Below are 20,942 nucleotides of genomic sequence, written 5' to 3' on the forward strand. Positions count from 1 at the left end.
TGGTGCAGCATGTAGAGTCTTCCCACTTTTAAGCTCAATAGCATTCACAAACTCATTCCTCGGGTTTTCACCTTTTCCAGGGAGAGTTCCAGGTGATCTCTTCACAGCTTCTGCAGTCTGAGCTACCTGAACATCCAGCTTCTTCACATGAGTCCACACAGCCTCATACTTGCCATTCAAATCATTGTACATGGTGTCCACTTTGGCATTAATCTCCATGGAAGACTTTTGCTGATTAACCAGCAGCTGTTGCATCAAGTTTTTCAGCTCATCCTGCGAGTTATTTGAGGAACTCGAAGAAGGCTGTAGACTTGTGAAAGGCAACTTCTGCTGATTTCCACCTTGAAATCGATTCTGATTGGTGATGAACTGCTTTCCTTGGAAGTTGCTGGAGAAGTTCTTCTGAAATCCTGACTGATTCTGCACTCCTTGCTGCGGATAGACCTGATCCTGAGGGTTCTCAACATTGTTGCTTCTGTAGGATAAATTCGGGTGGCTTCTGAAGTTGTTGAAACTGCGATTCTGCACATACCCTTGTCCATTCACGAAATTTACCTCCATCTGAACATTATTCTCTGCATCTACAAACTCAAACGGTGCATCACCAACCTCATCAGCAAAATGCACAGATCTCTGGTTCTCTCTCAACAGCAGATTCACCTTTGCTGTAAGCTCATCGATTTTGCTCAACTCCACACTATGAACTGATTTGCTAGACCTGTCATACTCTTGGGATTTGTTGCTGGAGCTTGCAGCTAAGTTCTCAATCAACTCATAAGCAGCTTCTTTGGACTTAGTCATGAAATCGCCATTGCTAGCTGCATTCAAAGCATTCCTGTAATCCCAGTTGACACCATCATAAAAGGTTGACAGGATCTGCTCATCAGAGAACCCATGGTGAGGGCACTCTCTTCGGTACTCCTTGTACCTCTCCCAAGCTTCGCAGAAAGCTTCACCAGGTTGCTGTTTAAACGACGAGATCTTGTTCTTCAGAGCTGCAGTTTTTGCCTTAGTGTAGAAATGGTCCAAAAACGCTGATCTGCACTCTTCCCATGTAGTCAATGACCCAGGTGGTAATGACTTCAGCCAGCGCAAAGCTTTGTCCGCAAGTGAGAATGGAAAAAGCTTGCACTTCAAGAAATCGGCTGGTATCCCATTTGATCCAGTCGTGCTGCAAATCTCCTCAAAATTCTCGATGTGGTCCATCGGAATCTCAGCAGGAAGCCCATGAAAGAGGTGCTGCTTCACCAATGAGATCAGCTGAGGTTTGATCTCAAAGTCTTGCCTCTGAATGGTTGGAGGAGCAATCGCAGCCCTGTTGTGATAGTAAGCGTGCAGACTGTCCTTGTCTCCAATAGCAGGTTGTGGCTGCTCCCTGTCTTGCTGCGCCTTTTGCAGCTGCTCCAATTGCTGTCGAAGCTGTTGTAGCTCGACAGCCATGTTGTCATTGTTGCCTTGATCGCCCATGTTGGCTTGAATAGACCTTTGACGTCTGTTTTCTCGCTCGACTCTTGCTAGCTCGGTGTTCGACAAAGAAACAAGATCGGTGCAGTTGCTCCTTGTGGATATATTTGACATACACCTGAAACACACGCAAACAAGAGAACAAGAGAGAAAATTTAGTAAAGCCTTAGTCTGAAATTCAAACCAAAAATCAAAGGTAACGAATTGGTCCCCGGCAACGGCGCCAAAATTTGATTCAGACTGGATATACTCCTAGTTTCTACTGCAATAGAACAGTGATGTAGTTGTAATATAAAGGATTCGAAATCCAGAGGACCAGTGTTACTCTATAAATTTGTGAGGATTGAATTAAAGCTAAGACGAAAGATGGTTTGTTTTGAAAACTAAAAAGTAACAGAATGGCAAACAACGATTTAAATTCAAATTAAAACAAGCACTAGACCAAAGCAATTCGCAGGAATTTCAGAGATAAGAACCAGATGACTATTCAGGGCACAAGTGTAACGCAAGTCTCGAACTCAAACAGAAAAGCTTATCGATCCACTGTCGTGATCTCGATAACTTTGTCTAACAACCTAAATCCTAAACTGTCGTTTGAATCTAGAAAATTGCAGACAAGCATTAGCTAGCAGGTTTGATCTGTTCACGATTTGCCTTAACTTCAACTGTCGTTGGCTAAGGACAAACCGCTCACCAATGTTTATTCTAGCAACCTATTACACTTTTGATGAACAGATTAACCTAAAATCGCAGATTGAGTGATCAATTCAACCTAAGCATTAAGTCTAACAATGGTGAAGACAATAGATATCAAGCCCTATTTGCATCTAATCCTCTAACTCATGAAATCCTTTGAACGCTTTAATCTAGCTAAGAGATCTACTCAGACATGGAGAAAAGAAACACAGAAACAGATGGAAAGGAATTCATGAATTAAAATCGCAGAAGAGATAATAGGGTTCAGAATTCTTCTCAAAGTGTAGCAGATTTCTTCTCCCAAAAGCTTCCAAGTAAAAACTCTATGGTCCAGGAAATTGTAAAAAGAAAAGCGTAGAAAGTCTGTAGAAAAAACGTGATCATAAAACACAGGCGGCTGTGGGCTTTTTATTCTCTTTCTCCTCCCAAAATTAGGTAAAAAGTCGATTTCCTTATTTTTCTCCCGTCTGGAGCAGGTGCTCTACGAAGGGTCCAAACCGGGAGCAGGTGCTCCGGGGATGATTTCTCCAAAAACGTGTGAAATAGCTCCTTATTGCTCAAATTCATCTCTTTTTGCTCCAATGTCTCCTAAACACTCCAATCCTTTGATAAGGCCTCTAAGTCACCTGAAACTTCCTGAAAAGACTCCAAAAACTCCTAAAACAATCAGTAAACACAAGTTAGAATGAGTCAAAATCTCCACTCATCAAATACCCACTTTGCCTTGCCTCTCAATTAGCAAGGTCTTTGATGTTCTACAAAAAGTGCATGTGGGGTTCTACAAAGCAAGATGCAAAGCTGGCCCATGGATGGGTGGTAACAAAGATCTTGAAAGCCAAGGGGTACAGATTCAAGGAGAACAAGGCAAAGTTTGATCTGATCAATGAAGCACATTTGTGTAAGATTGGCTTCCTCCAAGGAAGAGTGGGTACCAAGGTAGTATACAACTTCAAGACTCTCATCAGTGAGCCAGCCCAAGTTCTCCTACCCAATCCCTCCATCACCACAGTCCAAGCTAAAAGGAACATTCACTTCTTCTTGCTGAAGGAAGAGCTGTACAATGTCCAAACTGAACCACCAATCCTCACATACAAGCAAGCTTGCAGAGAAGAAGCCTCCAAGGGAAAGAAAGCAACCGCTGAAGATGCTACCACAAGTGCAGCTGGTGCTTAAGATGCTGATCTGCCTCCACCTCAAAAACGTTTTGGTGGAAACAGATACCACTTTGATGATTACAACTGGGAGGAACCAGGCACTTCAGGGTTCAGAGCTCAACAGAAGATTGGTATTCTCCAACAATGGTGCAAGTACCAAGACAAAACCATCCACAAGATGGCCAAATGCATCAAGGAGATGAAGAAGAGGATCAACAAGCTTGAAAACCCTTGCAAAGGTGGGGCTCCAGCACCGCTTTCACCAAGGAACAGAGAGGAAGTGGGAGAGAGTTCCATAAACTGCACAGCCCTGGTCACATATGGAACCACTTGGGTGGATCTTGACGACGGGTCTGATGAGGCAAGCCATCATTCTTGGGAGACACCATCCGGCCACACTTCAAACCCCTCTTACTCATTGGGGTCTGACTTCCACAGCTCCTAGGTAGCACTCAAAACCTTGTAAATAGCATGTAGATTTCCTTTTTCTTTTGCATTTTACTTGTTTACTTTGTTTTAACTCCTTTCTCATGCTTTTATAACACAAGGGACTGTGTTATTTAAGTGTGGGGGAGGAGTTTCATCTTTTACTGATCATGTTTTCTCTTTTCTTATTTTATACTTTGAGTCTTGAGTCACATTCTAGTTGCATATTCATGTAGTCTCATCTAAGTGCATATAAAAACCAAAAAAATTGAAAAATCTGAAAAATTTTCACAAAAAAAAATGATCATGTAGTTGCATTCTCATTTTTAGGATTGAGTCTAGATTGCATGTTCATGTAGGTTGCATCTTCCAAGGAGTAATGATAGGTTTTATAGAGAGTACATCACTTTGAGAACTTGAACTGAATATGCTTGTGAATCTTTTTCTGTGCTTGCAAAGTCTGAAACGATTTGAATCTGAGAAGCAAGTTTGAATTGAACTCAACTCTAATTAAGTGAAAACCCTGAACTTGACTTGAAATTATCATTTGGTGCATTGTTTGAATAAGCTTGTGGATAGCAATATACATATTTGAGCTAGAATCCTGTTTTTACCATCCTCTTCCTTAGCTCAAATAGCTGAATCTGCATAATAGATCAGTTTTCCTCACCCTGAACCCATCCTTCTTTCAAGCCAATGGTTTGTGTGTGATTGAGAGGCCACCTTGGACCAAACTTAGCAGAAAGTGTTAGGTTTAGGGCGACAAGGGCAAGTCTCATTGAGTGCTAAGTTCCATCATCAAGGAGCTGAGAGATTTGGCAAGAACTAAGTGTGGGGGAATGCATGTTGGTGAGTGGAAAAAGGAGAGATGAGTGGAAATAAAAGGAGAATGGTGAGAACTAGGGGATAGAAAAGGAAAAGAAATCAGTCTTGGAGTTTTGAGTCAAAAGAAGTGAGCTCTAGTGTTTTGAAAAGAAAGAGTCTAACCTCTAAGTGAAAAGAAAAGAAGCCAAAGAGCTCAATGTTTTAAAAAGAAAGAAAAAAAGAGGTTAGAGGTTACAAAAGAAAGTGAAAAAAGAGCTATGGGAAGTTTGAACTCCAAGACTTGTGTATGAAAAAGGAAAGAGAGTCCCCTAGTGAGAGAAGAATGAGTGTGAAAAGTAAGCAAGTGAGGAAACTTTGAGTAGAGTGTGGGGTGGGTTGAGTCTTTGCCCTTGTATGCATAGATTGCCTTTTACCTTTAGCATTCTGCCAAAGTTTGGTCATTCATAGAGAGATCCTTTTGCTGCATTGAACCCACTCAAGCATTGATGAGATCATTTTAGTCTCATAACCTCACCCTAGCCAAACTATGTTTGTTTAAACAATGCATCATTTGATCCACTTGGTAAAAAGCTTAATGAATGTGAAAGAGTTGAGAGAGAGAAGAACTTGTGGAGATTCCTTGTTGAGTTGATATATATATCTGAGTATGGCTTTGCATTGCATAATTGAGCATGAACTTGAATTCTCATTGTGATCACTTCTCTCAAAAAGGAAATGTGAACTCCCATGCATTCAACCTCTTTCTCTCATTTTTCTTGTTTGCTTGAGGACAAGCAAAGGACAAGTGTGGGGGAGTTGATATGTTCATAATTTGCATCATTTAGGTTGCATAATTCATTCTAAACCATGTTTTATTCCATGCATATTAGGTCCTTAGGTTTTGTTTTAGAACTTAGGAGATGCATTAGGTCCCGATGAGTCTTTGCATGTTTTGAGTGTTTATCAGGTGTATTTGGAGCTGAAAAGATGAATCCAGGAGGTGGAATGGTCATCAAAGCTTGAAAAGTGGTAAAATTGGGTTTAAGGAGGTTTCTCGGCCATTCTCGCGTACCAGGAAGGATTGTATCGGCCATTTTCACGTACCGCGGGTAGACTCTATCGGCCAAAACGCGTACCGGCTATTGAATCTCTCGGCCAAAATCTCCGGGTGCAGACACGTTTACGAAATCGCCTGTCCGGGGAACCTTCCGGTCCGATTCAGATGTCGGGTGCTTCATAGAGGTTGGAGAGGATTGGATCACGGTTTCATAGCAGGTAGAATCATGGAATTTGGACGCGTGAGCAGAGAGTTAAGCTCGTCGGAAGAAACCCCTGTCTCGCTGCTGTTTTGGACCAAGCCGATGAGCTCTGAATAATGCGAAGGACGGTGTACTTCCAGACCGATTCAGTTTCCGGGGCCTTCATGAGAATCAGAGACATTTTAGTCTTCTTTCCAGAACGTCCAAGATCATTCAATTCGGAGCTATGAGAAGGAATATACGGTCTCCGGAATGGACACATGTTTAGACGCCTCTCTCTGTTCGTGTAAATGCACTGCAAAGATGTGCCCTCCCGGAAGCCTTCCTTCACTCAAGTTGGAGATAAATGAGTCCTCTGTCTTCTGCAACCGGAATCACTCAATTCGGACAAGTTTCGTGGAAGTTACACTCTCCGGAATGCGAAGTGGTCCAAGCTGCTCTGAATACTGCGAGATGGTCTTGCGACTTGGTTAACCCGCAGGCCTGAAGATGAATGCCTGAAAGCTGATGCTGCGAGTTGAGAAGTGCGGGTAAGCTATCAATGGATGAGGTCTGAAGCTCCCGAGCAAGAGAAATGCTAAGTCCACAATCGTGCGACTTAGGCATGCGAGTTAGCCGCGCCTAGAACTAAGCCGCACGATCACTCGCAAATCACTCCGACTTGAGCGTGCGACCTAGGTGCAATGGAAACCAACCCGCACATATGCACATTCCCCAGAAACCGCCTTGGACCTGCGAGTTGAAGAAGAAGAAGACCAAGCCGCAGCAACACTCGCAAAACACTCCTACTTGGGCGTGCGACTAAGACAAGCGATTTAAGTCTCACAAGCAGCATTCTTCATCTACTGCGACTTAGGCATGCTACCTGGGAGACAGTGGACCAACCCGCAGGATTTCTACTTTATCCATTAAATCCGAGTCAGGACCCGGTTTGTTCCGGGCTGACCCGGTTCGTTTTTAGAGAGGTATAAATACTTTTTAGGGTTTTTTCTGAGAAAACCAATTTTTATTCCCTTTGTCTCTTGCCTCTTTTGTGAAAGACTCCATTAAGAAGAGAAAATATATATATTTGAGTGTTTAATCAAGAGAGTTTTAAGAGATCTGGGTGTTTAAAGCTGTTTTCTTTTGAATCTATCATCTCCATCTCCATTTCTCATCATTAATCATGCCAATCTTCTCTACTTGCAAAGGTTTAAGAGAGATTAGTATGATTAGTGAGTAGTCACCTTAATGAGGTTCTAGATGTGTAGGTTAGGGTGCTAAGGTGTTAGATTAGGAGTGCTTAGGGCTAGATTCATTGATTCATCTCTCTAAACAGCTGTTCTCTATGCTAGATCCTTGCATATCACTTGAGATCTAGTTTCTGGGAATTTCATGCACCAAAAGTGTTTGATGAAATTCCTGAAAGAGCTGTATTAGAGGTTTAAGCATTTTCTGCATGATGATGTATTGTTATTTGCTTGAATGATCATTAAGAACTGTTTATTAATGCATATTGATTCATATTTCACAAATGGGAATTTGGTTTGAAAATGGATTAGTATAGGGGTTAATACCTTCATGAGAGGATTAACCTAGATTAGAGTTCTTAATCATTTGAATCATGTCTCATCATTGTCATTAGCATTTCTAGTTTAGCACCAAAGCACCCTAACCAACTATCATGTCTAGAATCTCATGCTTCCATCATATCATATTCATACCATTTGTCATTGTCATTAGTCTTTAATCCTGTTTAAGTTTGTAGTTGTCATTAGTTAACCAAAATCACTCTTGTTTGCTTGAATTAAGAACATAATCACATAGTTTAGTGTCTAACACCACATCTGGATTGATAAACCTCTTTGTGCTACTTTGACAAGGGGATTGATAGCCCTGAGACCTTAAAAAGTCTTGTCTATCAGTAGCAAGTCTCGACATCGGTCAATGTCTGACTAACGTAGAAGATGTGCTTTTGTTCTCCACACTCCTCTCTTATTAACACTCTGCTTACAGCCGTGGCGGATATAGCGATGTAAAGGAAAACTGGTTCTCCTTTTACTGGTTTCGCAAAGACTGGTGGGCTTGCTAAATAGTTCTTCAACTCCTTGAAGGCTGCTTAGAAGATGGGCTTGGCATCGCTTGTCCCATTCAAACTTCTTATTCCCACGAAGGATATCGTAGAAGGGGAGACACTTGTCCGTAGACCGTGAGATAAATCGGTTTAGCGCAGCAACTCTTCCTGTGAGCCGTTGAAGTTCTCGCTTTGTTCTTGGTAAGAGCATCTCGATCAACGACTTGATCTGCTTGGGGTTTGCTTCAATGCCTCAGTGTGTTACCAAATATCCGATGAATTCTCTCGAGGTTACCGTGAATCTACACTTTACCGGGTTTAGCTTCATATTGTGCTCGTTCATTTGCTGAAAACATTCCCGTAAGTGTGCGATATGATCCTTTTCTTCGAGCGATTTGATTAGCATGTCGTCGATGTACACCTCCATGGTTTTCCCGAGCTGATATGCAAACATCTTATTGACGAGCCGTTGATATGTCGCTCCAGCGTTTTTGAGCCCGAATGGCATGACTTTATAGCAATATATTTCACAGTTAGTTATGAACGCCATTTTTTCTCTGTCGTTAGGATGCATCAGGATTTGGTTGTACCCAGAGAATGCGTCCATGAATGTCAACAACTTGTTTCCTGCCATAGCTTCAACGAGTCAGTCGATATGTGGTAAAGGGAAACTGCCTTTTGGGCATGCCTTGTTGAGTTCTGTGAAGTCTACGCAGACTCGCCACTTGCCGTTTTTCATCTTCACCACCACCGGGTTTGCGAGCCAGTCCGGTTATTTTGCCTCGACATTCGATCCTACTTTGAGCAATCTTTCCACTTCTTCATTGACAGCTATACCTCGTTCAGGGCCGAGCTTCCTCCTTTTCTGCTTGATTGGTTTGAAGGTCGGGTCTATGTTTAGCTCCTGACAGGTCACGTCGATGCTTATGCCCAGCAAATCCTCCGCGCTCCATGCAAAAGTGTTGATATTTTCCCTAAGGAAGGAGAGGAGTTCGTTCTTTAGAGGCTCTTCAAACTTGCCTCCGATCTCGACGCGCCTCTCTGGATGCGTTTCGTCTGTGCACACCGAGTCCACCGCATCACATACTGGCCCAGTGCGTGTTTCGCGGCTCTCCGTGATCTGTTATTGCTATAAAAGTTTCGAGAGCTCGTTTGCGGGCTCTCGGTCTGTGTTAAGTTTCTTGCGATCCACATCAGCGCGTGCATTGATGATAGGATTCCTTAACTTGTGCTCTATCAGGAAACACAATCGCGATTCTTTCTGGTTTTCCCATATCGTTTTGATGCCTCCAGGAGTCGGGAACTTGATGCAGAGGGGATAGGTAGAAGGGATTGCCCTTATGGCATTAATCCACAGAGTTCCCATGATCACGCTGTAGATCGCTGGGTGGTCGGTGACTAAAAATTCGATGATCTTGGTGACTCCACAAGCTACCACGGGAAGTCTGATCGTGCCCATAGTTATTGTTGTTTCTCCTGAAAATCCGGTTAGAAGCTTAGGGGTAATTGTCACCTCGGAGAGGTCGATTCCTATTCTTCTGATTGTCTCTCTGAAGATAACGTCCACTGAGCTCCCGGTGTCGATGAGTACTCTTGCTACGTCATGATCTCTAATCGTCAGTTTGATCACCAGTGGATCAGTGTGCGGCCTATCTATCCTTGTCGTTTCCTCCTCGGCAAAAGCGATCACCGTGTTTGGGAGGTCAGTTGGTTCAGTCCAGTTCTCTTTTGCTTCGGCTTGGCGCTGATAGGCTTTGATAGAGGACATCGTGTCTTGGTAATATTGGATTCCACCCATAATCATGTTGATCCTTTGCCTTGGCTCGGATCGCTCTTCGGGTTCGCTTCTCCTGTCGCGCTTGGTATTGTCGCCTCGTCAGGCAGATTTGTTGCTTTTGCCGAGCCATTCGGCTCGGTTCTCTCCTTGGGTTCGGTAGAGGCGAGGTCCCTAAGATTCACCACTCTCTGGAGTTCTCCTGCTGCCATTTTAGCTGCAAGCTTTGCTCCCAGAGTTCGGCACTGCGCTGTTGAGTGCCCATAGGTTTTGTGATATTCGCAGAACGCCTTTTCGTCGTAGTTGGTGGACCTCCTCACCCAAGTGTTGTTACGCGGCTCGGTCTTTCCGCGTCCGGCGCCTACTTGGTAATTGTGGGCACCTCCGCTCCTTGGTTCTTCTGAATTCTGCATCGCCGTATTGTTCGAGGGGTTACCTTTCCTTGAGGCACGCGTCAGGACTGAACTCCTGATCGCTGCTTTTGTTGCTTCGTACTGCTCATACAGATTTTTAATTTCTTCTTCGTTTACGGCGAAGTCTGATGACCGATGTAAGGCATCCTGAATTTTCTGCGGCGTGTTGAGCGCCATCTCCCGTCGAATTTGAATTTGTACCATAAGGATCACTTCAGGGCTTCAAGCGCGGCCTTGTCGCTTATCCCCTCTACTTTGGACACGACCGCCTTAAATCTTGCCATGTAATCTCGAAGCGGCTCGTTTGGTCCTGGGGAAAACGTCCATAGGTCAGCATCGGAAATTCTTCGGTGCATGAACATTGAATACTGCTTCAGGAAAAAAGCAGAGTTGCGCTCCTACCTTGAAAACCATTCCAGTGCAGCTCCCTTGAGATGTTCTACGAATAACCGGTATCCTTCTCCTGCTCGGTCAGATTGGTAGCGTTCTTTGTGAAGGCTCGTCCCATCGCTATGTGAAATACTGTGATATGTGCCTTCAGATCGGTGGTGCCTTCGTAAAATGGGATTCTGACTTTCCCGGGCTCGGGAATCCTAGTCTCCGTGATTCTTGCCATGAAAGGGGTTCTTTGGGTTTCCTCGAGCATTCGATCAATCTCCGGTGCAGCACTTGTCGCGTTGTGCACTTGAAATTTTATGGCGCGTATCTCTGCCACTGTCCGAGCCATTGAGGCTTGCAACTCTTCGATCTCCTGGGTCTGCGCGCGGGTCATTCTCCTAGGTGGGCGAGGTCCCTCTTGGTCTTCCCACCTCAGCTCGTCTTCCTATTCCGCCTGCTCGACCCATTGAAGATTTTCCTCTTCCTTGGTTGGATTTTCGTGAGTTGGGTCGGTGACTTCGTCAGTTTGGATGCCGTTCAGTGCCGAGACGAGTTCTTCCTAAATAATCCGCCGAGCCGAGCAATTTTGCTGCGGGTTTCTGGTTCCATCGCTATGCTGGGCGTCCACATCGATCACGCCGTTCTCCTCCTCGTCACCTCGTCGCCTTGAATTCCAACAAAGCGGGGGCGGCTCAGTCATGTTGACTGGGGTCGCTGCAAGAGTTTGCTCTCCGAGGGGACGAAACATTGGGGGAGCCATGGGATTTCTTATGCCGCTACCGGATGCTCCTGCACGTGTCGAGAAATTGAAGCGTCTCCTGACTCCATCTGTCGGATCGGAGATCTTGGCTCTCCAAGTCGGGTGCCGTCTTTCAGCCTCTTATCCTGCTCGTCGATTTTCTTCATCAACGTGGTCATCATATTTCGCATCTCCTCCTGGGCTTCGGTGGTTGTCGTTGTCGTGCTTGATGGTGGATTGTCCATTTCTGCGCCGTTGTTGTTGTTGTCGTCTCCGGGTGCGTCTCTTGTCATGTTCTTCGGATCTCTAGCTCTTGACGATATTGAGTACGAAAATTTTGATTCCCCTCAGACGGCGCCAAATTGTGTGAGACAAAACTCGCACAACCAAAAATTTGTTTAGGGAAACTTAAGGGATCCGAAATATCTAGGGTTTATTGCAAGAACAGTAAGATCAAAGAAGGTTTTTTTGCTGGAAAAGTGTTTAAGTCTTATTGCTATCGAGTTGTGTAAAAGTTACCTAATGAATCCGATACATTAACTTTTTATACTAACTCTTTAAACCGCCTAGCCAAAAATCTCGAGAGAGATTCTCGGAATATTTTCTAATCGCTTCGTGCGGCTGCCGCCATAGCACTTCACCTAGAGTTTTTACGGGCCTTCATCCTTTATGACCTTGGTTCGGCCCATCGAAGAACTGGCTTGGCTTAACACAAAGGCAAGCGGCTCGGCCCATTCCTCCTCTTGTACGCGGCTCGACCCCCTTCCCCCGGCTCGGCCTACTTGCTCCTTTTCACGGCTCAGCCCACTTGTCTTGTTGAACACGGCTCGGCCCACTTTTCCCATGTGAGGTCTCGTCCCATGTTCGACGAACAGCTGCTCTCTATTGCCAACTCGGTTTTTCCAGGTACTTAGTCATTCTTGAGATGGTTTAACCGCTTGGAGTGGAAACCGACCCCAACAATGAATATTGCAGGACTCACTATATCACATGTAAAGAGCCATCTTCAGGTCGTAACTTATATATACACTAGTATTATGCCCCGTGCTATGCACGGGAACATTTTTGCTTATATGAAACCCTATACTTCAGTTACGTAAAAGTATCTTTCATTTATGAGAAGGAAATGATACATCAAAATATCAGTCAACACACTTATAACTCATTAACCATAAACATATCTTTTTTTCTTCTTTAACTGGAATTTTTTTCACCATCTCATGTTTTGTAGCCTCTATTATCCTCCTCGCTTGCCTCTTCCTCTTTTCCTGAATTTTGCATTTCACTCTCTCCATCTGATCAGGAAAAAGAATGAAATAGGTTTCGTCTAGTCTTTGTGGCAGCCATTGATCGATGCAAATTTCTTCATACACTACCCCTAAATATTTTGACCTTGATGCAAATCTAGTGTGTGACATTTAATAACAAAGCGAATTCTTAAGAGAGACTTACATGAAGGGAGACGAATCGATGGATTCATATTGTTGCTGATTGATGTGAACCTAGATATCGATGTTTGATGTCTCCTATGGTTCTAATGAACAAATGGATTATAGCTAGGTAAAGAGAAAAAGTCACAGTCGGGATCAGTAAGTGAAGGAATCAGCTGTTGTAGCCTTGTAGGAACAGTGTCAGAGGTGGAGGAAGGAATTCGTAAACGCATCTGTATCCATTTTGAGAATTTTCAATACCACAAAGAAACTTCCAAGAATCTGACTAAAAAAAAAACCAAAAACTATAAGTAGAGAGCCTTATTAACCTGTTGGAGAAGAGTTGAGGAACAGAGAGATATAGATGTTGAGCATCGACAGCCATGAGAAATGAGGTTTAGAGAGATTGATGATACAGATGATGAAAGTATTAAATACACGCGTTTTGCATTTTTTTGTTTTGGTGCGCTGATGTGCGTAAGAGAACCTTGCTCGTTTCATCTCCTATATGAGAAACAAAAAATTGACCATGTAGAAGAGAAGAAAGAAAGGAAAGACAAATATAGAGATTAAAAAGGAGATGGAACTGTTTGAAATCGTGAAATGATTGGGACTTGGGAGTTATACTGATATAGGCGAAAGAGAGCAAGGAAAGATGAATTACAGTTATCGTGTACAATAGAGGAGACAAAAACTGATTCATAAATCGTGGAATCGTGGATTTTAGAATCAGGATTTTTAGGGTTTTTATTTTTTTTTCAATAATTTTTTTATTTTATTTTGTTTTACACATTATTTTTTTTGTTGATTTGCCACATGTCACCATATAATTGGTGAAGTGACTTGTGCTTTAGTAATATAAGGATGATTTAATTTCTTCATTTTTTTTCACAATATATGCTTATATGTATTTTGTCAATTTTTTCATATTATGTTGGGCTTAATATGAACCAGTTTATGTTTTTGCTTTCATCAGATGTATAGGACCACCAAGCTTGATGAGTATGATATGTCTATATTTTACATCATTTAGAGTGCATTTTAGAGTCCTCATCATGTGTTTTCCCATGTAAATTGAGTCTTTAGGCATGAAAATAGGATTTAGGGCTTGCATTAGGTCCCAAAGAGTTTTGCATGTTTTGAAGTCCTTATCAGGTGCTTTGGGAGTCATTTGGAGCCTAAGAAGAGGAGCAGAGAAGAAGACGGTGAAGAAAAAGGTCAAAAATGGTGAAAACCGCTTGGAGGAATTTCTCGGCCAAATCGCGTACCGGACGGACAGAAACCTCGGCCAAAATCCTTACCGATCGTTCAACCTCGACCAAAAAGCTTACCGATCGCTCAGCACCGACCAAAGTCCGTACCGATCGACCAAAGTCAGCCTGGGTCGAAGATCAGGTGTAAATACCGCGGGTTGAGTTTTTGGCCGAGGCGAAGGAATTTTTACGACAAAAAAGCTTACCGCGGTACACAACCCTCGGCCATTTTCCTTACCGCGGGAAGCTTTTCTCGACCAAAATTTGTCCTTGTCCGCGCATTTCAAAGATCAGCAATCCGGGGAACCTTCCGGTCCGAACCAGTTGGCGGGGTCTTCAGCAAAGTTGGAGATAATCAAACAAAGATCCCAGAACAGTTGGAATCATCCAATTCGGACCAGTGGGGAGAAAGATACAGCTTCCGGAAGATGCACCAACATTACGCGCATCCGAGAACCGAACGGTGGAGTACAAAGATCACGGCGGACGGAACCTTTCCGGACCGAACCAGCTTGCCCGGTCTTCATCAAAGTTTGAGATCTTTGAAAGACCTTTTCAGAACGGTTGGGATCGCTAAATTCGGACGAGCGGTTTGAAAGATAAAGTCTCCGGAGTTCACATCGGTCCAAACAGCTTATTTCCCGGTGATTCCAATGCGGTTCAAAGATGTGAAATCCAGGAAGCCTTCCACTTCCCAAGCTCCGACGGTTTCTTCACCAAAGTTCGAGCTTATTGAGTCATCTTGACTATGGAACTGGTCTCAGAGCATTTGGAGTCGTGGGTTGAAAGTTACTGTTTCCGGGAGGTGACATGGTCGATACGAACCCAAATATGTTGCGGTACGCGCTAAGTGTTTTCTCAGAGCTCGGCATCATTACCTCGACATCGGCCAAGTCAAGGCTCATATTTTGGGAGTATTCTGAACTAGGCCTCGTGCTGACGCCTCGGCACGTTGGAATCAAGGCATGCACACATAAGAAATGAAGCTGGAAACGACTAAGTGTTGAACGTGCACCTCGGCGCAATGACCCCGGCGTGCATGCCGGCCCCTGTTCGCTCAAACCCCTCGACTACCAAGCGCCTCGACATTTCATGCCGAGGTCCATTGTCACGAATCCAGAATCAAGAACAAAGCTGCCCAAGAACACACACGTGAAGATGGATCGAAGACTAGGGTTCATGCATGTTCTTGACGTGTTCTTCACGAGATCTTCATTTGGATCTGGACTCACGTGCACTCCTCGACATGAAGACCTCGGCTTCACTCTCCGACACACCGTGGCACTCACCCATCAACCCAAGAACACGGTTCAGTACCCGGTTTGTTCCGGGCTGACCCGCGACACTTTACCTTTGCTATATATACATTTTGAGACTAAAAACCTAATCATCTTATCTCTTATCTGTTTTTAGCTTTAAGAACTTGCCTCTTTGGTGAAACTTGATGATTCTAATCTGATATCTCGTTTTTTGCATCAGAAATCTTGTTCTTTCTTTATTTCTTTTATCATCTAACATTAAACTCCTCATCATGACCAGCTACACGTCTTGCAAAGGACTCAGTGAGCTCGTTATGATTAGTGAGTAGTCGTTTAAGCGGCTTTAGATGAGTAGATTAGGGTGCTTTCAAGGTAGATTAGTGGGTTTAGGTGTCTAGTCTTGCATGTTTCATTCTTTAACCGACGAGATCTCTAGGCTGGATCCAAGCACATCACTTGAGGTTCAGATCTGAGACATATCTCGCATCAAAAGTGTTTGTAGAAATGTCTGAACCACTCGGTTAAGGGTTTAAGAGTCTTTCATCGCGAGAGTGATAGTTTGTTCTCTTAAATGACATTTTTGAACTGATTCTTATTGCTGATTGATTCGATGCTTCTCAAAAGACATTTTTGGTATGAAGGAGGATCAATTTAGATGCTTAATACTTTCATGAGAAGATTAACATGCCTTGAGTTCAAAGTTAAATGAAACCGCTTGATGTTTTGATTCATTAACCCACTAGTTGAACATTGGGAGCACCCGAGTCAAGTATCTCGTCTAAAGTCTCTTGCTTTATTACATATTATCATCATCTGAATCGTTTAGCTATTATTTGCATCCTGTCTCTGTTTAGATCTAATCATTTGCTTTACCTTTCATGCTTAATCGTTAGTCACTTAGCTTAGTTCGAAACCTTCACCTTTTGTCTTGACTTAAATGAACAAACATCATAGTCTGGTGTCTCGTTGACTTGTCTGGATTGATACCTCTTTGTGCTACTTCGACAAAGGGGATTGATAGCCCTGAGACATAAAATGCTCTATCTATCAATTGGCGCCGTTGCCAACTTGTCGGAGCATTAGTCTTTTGTTTGTTCTTGAGTTCATTTATGTAGAAATTGGATTTTCTATAAGTGTCTGTATAAAAAAAATCAAAAATAAAAACAATATATATATATGCTTAGACCAAATATGTTGAAGTTTTCTTAAAAAAGCATTTATATATGTAAAAATTATATAGAAAATAAAAATCTATACACTCACATGTCCTATGGTAAAAGAGGTATAAGCAATACGAAGGAAAAAACTGACAAAAGAAATGATTTTGAGGCAAACTCAACAACACTTTCGTCAATATGAACGTCTTGAAGAAATTGTCAACTCTATGTGAAAAATGTTCGTATAATACTTAATTTATATTAAAGTAAAAATCTAATATATATATATATATATAGTTTTTTAATAAAAAATTGAATGTACCTTTTTTAATCAATATTGTAGAGAAGAAGAAAGAAAGCAGGAAAATGGAAATGGGAGAATCAAGTTCTCTCTGTTTAAAATTCAATATCTTGCAAGTCTCTGTTTCAATTTTCAAAGGTAAATTTTCTCTCTGTTTAAAATTCCTAAGTTTTTTTTCTCATTTTAGAATTTTTGCGCTGTAATCATCAAACATGATTATCAATGACCAAGTATGCACAAATTTTATTCAAGATTTGATACATATCATTTCATTCACATATAATAATGTATATAACTGGATATGGCAGATTGGAACGAATGAAACTGAAAACAATGAAGTGGACAATGATGATGGTAACAATGATGAGACTTTGTCCCTTGAGCTCACTCTTGGTCGCAAGTTCTAAAGTTGATCTATCTTTTTCATAATTTTCTCTTTAAATAAAAAAACATAACTCTTACTTAATTTGCTTTTTATGTAATAATGCTTTTCCCTTAATGTACAATGGTATACAATATTTAAATTCGAGCAATCTATTATAAGATTGATGTGATTTGCTCTTAATAATGCATCTAATCAACCGTAATATCCGTAAGTTCTTAAACTGGTGTAGATTTTTGAAAAGTGTGTGGTTGTTTATCATAAAGTCATTAAATCATGGGATAATTGGTTTCATCTAATCAAGTTTTGAAATATTTGGGTTTCCTGCAATAAAAGAAATTCTTCTTTTAAAAAAATATATTCACCTTTAACAAAAACAAAATTTTATTCAAACATTTGGATTTATGTTAATCCTAAAAGCTTGTTAATCTCTTTTTACTTAATTATTTTTATGCAAATATCAAAATCTATAAAAGAATCTAAACCCAAACTTTATCGGTAAGTTTTTCTATTATAATGAGAGAATTTTGGTTCCATATTTTTTTTACCGTTCATATTTTTTGAGAGACATCTTTTTTCAGAAAGTCGAAAAATTAAAATATAAAGAAATTTCTCCCCATTTAAAAACTAATAGAAAAAACCCTGCTAAGAAAAAAATCTCAACTATACATTAATTTGAAATCTGATAAACATAAGAAACATACAAATGAAATACAAATTAATAAGTTGGGTTTATTTCCTTTTATAATAACTTTTCATTTTCCTCTTATATTTTCCTTATATTTCTTCTTAAATACTATTTTTATGGTCGCAACAAATAAAAAAACAATTATACGCAAAATGAGTTGTATATAGTTGTAACTTAAATAATCCTTATAATAAGTTTTTACCATTCACACCCCCTAACTATTTCAGTTTTTAGATACAACTATAAACAACTCATTTTGCGTATAATTGTATTTTTATTTGCTGCAAATAAATAGTTCCGCAAGTATATAAAAAACTAAAAATGTATAAATTCCAGATCATTGTTGGGTTATTCCCGTCATTGATAAACTTCTTTATTTTTATTATTCTTAACACTAAATTTCATAGATTTTTTTTCTACCCATCATTGTTTTAAATTTATAAAAAGTACATAATTCAACTTGGTCATTGCTGTGCTACACATTTTTGATTGTATTGACACTATATATGGGATTTTTTGTCATCTGCAGGGAAAGTCTTATGCACAACTACAAAACGCATGGGCCCAAAAACACGATGGGTGTGTTTTCCGATGGCTCTCTGACGCTCAAGTAAGAAAACAGTAAAAAAACTACTAAGTGGCTAATCAGAGAGAGAAAAGAGATCGGAAAACGAGAAAAGGAGATGGGCCTTTCTGAGAAAGGTGGAATCGACTCGGACCTTTAAGTGGTGATAGGCTTTGTGAGATGAAAAGAAAAGAAGTATAAGAGTTTCTGGGTGGGATTTCTTGATGTGTGTCAACTGCGTGAGGGAACAAGTTTTACCCTTAACAAAAACAAATGAACGCCGCAAGTGCACATCTAATCAGTTGTAGTATTTAGGGATCGAATCCACAGAGATTTGTCTGCCTGGTATTCTTCTACGATTTTTAACTTTATGTCTAGACTAGATTGGTTTTAAAGGTTGGTTGTTTTTCATGGATTAAACTAAAACAAAAGAAAGCAAATAAATCTATCCTAAGGAACAAGTAGAATAATCGAATGAAAAGGAAGTAAAGCAAGCAAAATATCAAACTAAAGTAATTGAAATTCAGATCTAAATAAGCAAGTAAAAATCGATTGGTTTGTAAACTGTGGCTAAAAACGCTGAGCTTTTGGGAACTCTACAGGGCATAATCGGTTTTAACACTAGGGTAGATAGATTGGATTGACGGATATCGATATATAGGGTTCTAGAGCTAGAGTACGGCGGTATGACTACGTCATTGTCGTGATCATAACCAACTGTTTCTCACAACCCTGACCAGTAGGTTTCCACTCTGGCCCTGGAAGGGAGAGAACGCAAGAGCTGCACAAGACTCGTCAATACTCACGATCTCGCCGCAGGTAGGTTTCCACTCCTACGGAAAAATCGCCTGTTTCATTCTAGGGCTGATACTTAATGAAAACTTTCGCAACACTAACTATCTAGATCAGATACTAGGTGATCAATCAAGCATACATGCAATAAGAACAAGAATAAACAGAGAACAAAGTTAAAATCTAGATCTATAAACCTAAATGTCTTAATCGATTATGAGAGCCCCTTTCGGGAACCCTAAGCCCAACTCGGGATCTACTCAGACATGGCTGAGGTCGACATCATCATTGGTTTTAATAAAAGTAATCAAAAACAGTAAAGAAAAGAGATGAAGAAAGCTTCTCAATTGAAGAACTCGGACTTAAACAATCTTCTACAAAAATCGCATAAAAACGGCTAAAGGAAAAAGGGTTTTTGTAAAGTATGAAGGGTGGTCTCTAAAAACGACCTAAATGACAAGTATTTATAGCCTTAAATACTCCACGGTCTCTAGGGTCCGGAATTGAGGTTGAGAATGACTTTGGGCTTCAAAAATATGGGCTTTAGTTCGGAGTTAGCCGGCCGCGGCCGGGAATGAAGTGACCGCGGGAAATAGGTGGCTGGCCGCGGTTGGAAGGCTTGTGACCGCGGGGAATGGGCTGTAGGCCGCGGTCGCGTGATTTGCTGGCCGTCTTCGAGTGGCTCCGGGGCTAATGGAATATCTTGAGATCCAACCGTTGGAATGTCTCCAAACCAAGTGAATTTGAAAGCTGGTTGATTCTTCTATAAGTTGTCCAATTTTGAGGGTGATCAGACGGTGATAAGGTCTTCGTCTCTCCATTCTGACGGTCTGCATTTATCCAAAAGAGTCTTTTTGTTCCAATTTGTGCCTCTTTATCCCAAATTACCTGAAAAGTCTTTTAAAATCCGAAAACATAGAAATCCTTTGAAAACCTTTGAAAATGGAGTAAAAACACCTATAAAATACATTAAAGTGATCCATAAAAATGGTCAAAATCCGGTGTTATCAACTCCCCCAGACTTAGTCTTTTGTTTGTCCTCAAACAAAACAAAGGCTAAATCTCAGCGAGAGGTTTGAAAACGCAGGAATTAAACAAAATCTCAGAGACCAAACTTCTAGACCAATATCAATCAGTATGCATCAATCGGGAATAGCCTAGAAAATTCTCACTAGCAATACATGCATAACTAGTTCGTTAATCCGTCATGCAGAAATCTATGCACTAAGATCTAACTTCCAGTCAACTAGCTCTTAACATTCATTAAAAATCTCGTTGGTTCTCATCAAAGAAAGTCTAGGCAAGGCAAACTAGGCTAGGTGTCAAAAAGGGTTATTCTAGGGGTAAGGCTTAAAGTGTTTATGGGTTACCTGAAGATCTGGAGGATGCAAGATATTATGCAAAACCGCAAGAGAGAGTGAAGCAGTTGGTATCCACAGTTTTCAGTCACTTTCTTCTTGCCATAGATTCCTGGTCTTCTTCTTCAGGTTCTCTCCTAACTCCCCTAGAGTTAGACCACCTCCAATGGGAGGATTTTAGAAGAAGCTCTTCATATTATATGTATAGAAAATAATAGTTAAATATTATAAAGGCTTTTAAAATAGGAGAGAGGGTATCCAAAATCTCTTGTTTCAGAACCTCTTTTTATGCATTTAAAGACTCTTCTCTTCATTTTGTACATGATTTCATTTTATATTATTGTTTTGAGAACTCTTACACTGTTTTCAATAACCCATGGTTGGAGATGGTCTTAGATTTTTGTAAATCTTTAAAAAACATAGCTCTATAAACGCTTAGTAGTTGCTTCTTGCTCCACAAATTTCGACAATCTAGGATTCATTAGGCTTTTTGTTTCCCTCTCTCTTTTCATTCGTTCGTTTTTTTTTTTTTAAGAGAGGGAACACCTTCAGATATAGAGTCATAGAGAGCACGAAATTACCAGTTAAGATCTGTCT

General features: G+C 41.2%; 1 non-coding gene across 1 annotated transcript; it reads left to right on the forward strand.

Annotated features, from left to right (window-relative positions):
* Positions 1–889: 889 nt before the first annotated feature.
* Positions 890–996, forward strand: LOC112085715. The gene has a single exon (XR_002899014.1). It is a non-coding gene; the product is annotated as a small nucleolar RNA R71 (small nucleolar RNA).
* Positions 997–20,942: the final 19,946 nt, after the last annotated feature.

This window comes from Eutrema salsugineum, unplaced genomic scaffold (genome assembly GCF_000478725.1).
Source record: "Eutrema salsugineum unplaced genomic scaffold, Eutsalg1_0 scaffold_3, whole genome shotgun sequence".
NCBI classification, from domain to species: Eukaryota; Viridiplantae; Streptophyta; class Magnoliopsida; order Brassicales; family Brassicaceae; genus Eutrema; species Eutrema salsugineum.